This window comes from Dipteris shenzhenensis, chromosome 30 (assembly GCF_047967505.1).
Source record: "Dipteris shenzhenensis isolate YYH24624 ecotype China chromosome 30, Dip_SZ_1.0, whole genome shotgun sequence".
Taxonomy (NCBI): Eukaryota; Viridiplantae; Streptophyta; class Polypodiopsida; order Gleicheniales; family Dipteridaceae; genus Dipteris; species Dipteris shenzhenensis.
In genome coordinates, this window is record NC_141625.1 from 3,772,946 (window position 1) to 3,777,940 (window position 4,995).

Genomic DNA, 4,995 nt, shown 5'->3' on the forward strand with positions numbered 1-4,995 from the left:
TTGAATCCGAAAATATTTGCATGAGTGCTTGGCAAGAGCTCATTCACAAATATCTCAATCCATCCAACTTGATTCCAAATTCTTTGCTGAGAAGAGATGGGCTAGAATCTTTGGTTATCTACCTCCTAAATACGTTGGTATGCTCGCTTTTGATTTGGTAATCATGCCAATTGATTTCTGCTCATGTTTGTTCTATGGAATCTGTGTGATCCAATTATACAATTGAGCCAATACATACTTGAAAAGGTTTTTGTATTTTGTTTTGGATGCAGCTCCAGAAAATGGCTTCTACCATTGTTGCAAATCTTGGGGAGTCGGGTCTCCATGGGCGACAAAGCCTTCAGGCAATGAAGCGAGCTGCAAGGGTGGAGGGCTCTGCAATTTCTGACATTGTGTTGTCATCTTTTCGTGAGCCACATAGTGTTCATGTGACAAATCAAGTTTTTGCAATGGAGCAAATCAGGGTCCCAAGTTGCCTTCAAAGAGTTTTAAGTCTAGCCGTGAACGTCGCACTGCTGATATAATGAAACGACTTAGAAGGGGGAGAGCTTCAACCCATGCAACTAAGCATTCAAGTCATTACAATCTTTTAAAGTCCATTCAAGCCATGTGCGAGGATAATAAGGATGCATGTGCCATGAACACACAATATTTTGCCTCTTTATGGGGAGAAATCCATTCAGATGGTGGTGCAGTAATAGCACAGGGCATGAGAGAATTCCCTGGAACTCTCATTGCAAGGATTTCTCAAATTGAGAATAGCGTTAAGGACTCTAATCAATGGATGTAGCAGATTTTGGGGAGAGGTGGAGAAGGGGTAGTTGTATGTGAGAATGTGTGTAGAGTACAAGATAATAAGCTGAAAGAACAAGTTCAGCTACTATCCACTGAGGTGTCAATGTTCAAAGTTGGTTTAAATAGGCTAACTGATTTAATGACCAGGATGAGCCGTAAACTAGAGCAGGTCACAACCCGTGACAATTAAGAGACTCCTGAGACTTTTATGTCACTTTTTGTACTGGAACCCCAAATGCTTCTATGGGATTCCTGTAGTTGGGTTGCCCTTATGTTATTTGGCAAGACAAGTTTTTTGCAAATGATTATATTTACTTTCATTTGACGTATATATGGCAATGGAAGCTAATTTAATTCAATATTTCAATTGCCTATTGTTCCTTCCCATTTTCGTTTTATTTAAGATATACCCAAATATTTGTAATTTTTTGCATCATGTATTCGCATAAATGCTTATGCAATGCTTATACTTTTTTATTTGAAAATATTCATTCATGCACACATCGTTTCTTGAGATGGTCAACTTTGAGTTTTTAGATATGTTAGCTTTGGTTTTTATGTTTCAAATGATGGTTGCACATATGGTATTGTATTTTGCTCATATGTTGAAAAAATATGAGCATTAGTCATACCAAAGATAGTGACACACTGAAACTTGGTCATGGGACACTATGAGTTAAATGCATAGATGGTCCGTTCTCAATTTTAGATAGATGGGAAAAGGATGGCTTTGCTAATTAACCTTGCTTCTTGCTTTTCTAAATTATTTTCTTCCTTAGGACACATTGGTCGAGATACATCAATTTTGTCATGGTTAGGGATGATGCATAAGTTATTTGATTAAGCTATTTTTCCCTTTGAGGAGTAGATATTTATGTAGTTGGTTGAGTGGATATAGAAGATGGCAAGACAAATAGAAGAGAGGCTGCATTCAATACGTTTTCATAGGAGAAGATTGTTGGATTCAACGCGGGCGGCCCGTCGCGCTTATGCTATACAAAGAACAAGATCTAAAACACAAGGTGCTAGAAGCATGAGGGTGGCTGTGGAATCTATGGGTGTAGAAGTAGGACTTTGCAGTCAACATAATCAGATACATGGATGCAGTAATGTAGCATGCATTGTGGCTGAAAATACAATGGACCTCAATACTTTAGTAACAGTAGGTAGAGTGCGTCAACATGCTTCAGTGATAGGTACACCTACTCAAATGGATTCAATGCGGGCGGCCCATCGTAGTTATGCTATACAAAGAATAAGGTTGAAAACACGAGTTAGAAGCGTGAGGGTGGCTGTGGAATCTATAGATGTAGAAGACGGCCTTCACAGACAACAGAATCAAATGCATGGGCACAGTAATGTAGCGTGCATTACTGAAAATACAATGGATGTCAATACTTTACCAACTGTAGATAATGAGCATGAACATGCTCCAATAATAGGTACAACTACTCAAATGGATTCAACGTGGGTGGCCCGTCGTGTTTATGCTATACAAAGAACAAGGTCGAGAACACAAGTTGCTAGAAGCGTGAGGGTGGCAGTGGAATCTATGGATGTAGAAGTTGGCCTATGCAGACAACAAAATCAAATGCATGGGCATAGTAATGTAGCGTGCATTGCTGAAAATACAATGGACCCCCATACTTCGCCAATAGTAGGTAATGAGCATGAACCTGCTCCAATAGTATGTACAACTACTCAAATGGATGCAACCAGGGATGCTACTCATTTAAGAGCCTGAAGGTGTGTTGTTCACAACAGGGCTGTGATTTTGGGTGCAGGGGGGAGCCTCTCTATCTTGCATGCTTTTCCGTTAAGGGAAAATGTAGAGCACCCATCTTTGTATCCACTGGTCTTCAATGCTCCTTCTCTTCATGCACTCGGATCCATGGATCATACATGCAGCTTTTGCCAGGCTCAACTGTGGAAACAAGAGATGCAAATGCATATGCATCAAGTTGTGGGTGATCCATGGATCATACATGCCTCTTTTGCCAGGCTCAACTGTGGAAACAAGAGACGCGAATGCATATGCATCAAGTTATGGGCAAGCACTGTTGCAAAGTTGGTCGTGTATCATTGTTGCCATTAGAAGAACCACCATAGATTTTGAGAGTTCTACTGCATGGACATGATGTTAGAAGCAGACTGTTTAAGAAAAACATTAGGGCTTATAATAGTGCCATGGCATTTGTTTCATTGGGAGCCCATGTTGATCAAATGTTCCGTGGGAATGGGGGTATACAAAACTTTTGGGTCCATGGTAGTGTGTACCATCGGGTTGGAAATTTGTTGCCCAATGAGGCTAGGCAAGAGATGCCACGTTTTGCATAGTTGTACATGTATGACACTGATCATGAACTAGAACACCATTTGCATGGGATGCCTGGTTTGGATCCAAGTATTTTGGAGTTGTTGCAGAGGATGATGCACGAGTGCAATCCATATGCCAGTGCATTGATGGCTATCGGGCAAGTGCTAAGAACAAATCCACATACAAACCTAAGGATGGTTATTTGTGAGAGCCGCTCCACCTCAAGGTAGTACTTGGCTCCTATGGCTAGCGAGGTTGCTGCAATCGTGCCCTGGACAAGGGGATGACTTTGATATTGGAAATTGGGACATTCAGATTTTTAGCCGCAATGGGTTTGTGCGTAGAATATCTAATTTGCACCGATCATACATGCCTCTCATGTATGTTCTTTTGTTCCCTCGGGGGGAAGATGGTTGGCATCCATATATCCCATATAGTGATGTTCCTAATCACATAGCCTTGCACAAGATACGTGGACATAGTTGTGTCACCCAGAGACAATACTACGCATATCATTTGCAAGTGAGATATGATACAAATGCATGTCTTTTGCATGGGGGTAGATTACTGCAGCAATACATGGTTGATGCCTACAGTAGCATGGAAGAGTCCAGGTTGGTGTGGATACGAAACAACCAAGCTTCCCTACGCGCTGAAGTCTATCAAGGGTTGATGGACATGGTGAATATAGCTGATGGGACACGTACTGTGCTTGGCAATGCTGCAGGGCATAGGGTGGTGTTGCCTTCTTCTTTTATAGGAGGGCCTCGATATATGTGCCAGCTATACCAAGATGCTATGGCAATTGTCAGGAAAAGGGGCAAACCTGATTTATTCATAACATTCACCTATAATCCCAAATGGCCTAAAATATCTATAGCATTGTTGCCGGGGCAAACTGCACAAGACCGTCCAGATTTGACAGCCTGTGTGTTTTTCCAAAAGCATAAGGACATGATGCAGTCAATTATAAAACATAATTTGTTTGGGAAGGTGGCTGGATATGTGAGTGTGATAGAGTTTCAAAAGAGAGGTCTGCCACACTCACACATATTGTTGATATTAGAAGGTGGTTTCAAACCCATGGAGATCGGTCACTATGACCGATTAGTGTGTGCAGAGTTGCCAGATAAGGCAATGTTCCCGGAGTTGCATGATATTATTGGGCAATGTAATGTCCATGGTCCATGTGGTGCACTAAATCCATCTGAAGCTTGCATGGTTGATGGAAAATGCATTCATCATTATCCACGTGGATTCTCGCAGACTACTATTGTTGGGAACGATGGCTATCCAGTTTACATGCATCGTGATAATGGTAGAAAGATACAAGTGAAAGGGGGTGTGATTGATAATCGTTGGATCATGCCATTTAATCCTTTCGTCTCCGTGAAGTACAAGGCACACATTGTTAAGTCTCCTCAAACCTCGAGGGCTTCTGCTCATCCTGTTCCGCCTGACCACAGATTCCTTTCTCTTGGAGCCTCCTCCTTCTTTCTTTTTTTGGCTCCCTCTAGAATCCTCCCTCCTAGCCCAATACCTCCCAAGTGGCCAGCCCTCATGGTGCCATGTGTCCAAGTGGACCTTACCATTAAACCCCTCTTTAGGTTCAACTAATGCACCCTTCCATTAATTACCTAGGCCTAGGATATCCCCCTAGACCCTATTAGCCACATAGGTAAGTATTGTCAAGCCCTCATAGTTTCCCCGTTATACCGATGTCACGGTATTATAGTTGACGTAACATTCCCTCCCCCTTAAGAATTGTTTACGTCCTCGAAAACAAAATTGGGAACCCTCCTCTGGAGATTGCTTACATTTTCCCATGTTGAACTCTCTTCAGATCTATCTTTCCACTTAATCAGACATTCTTTCCATATAGT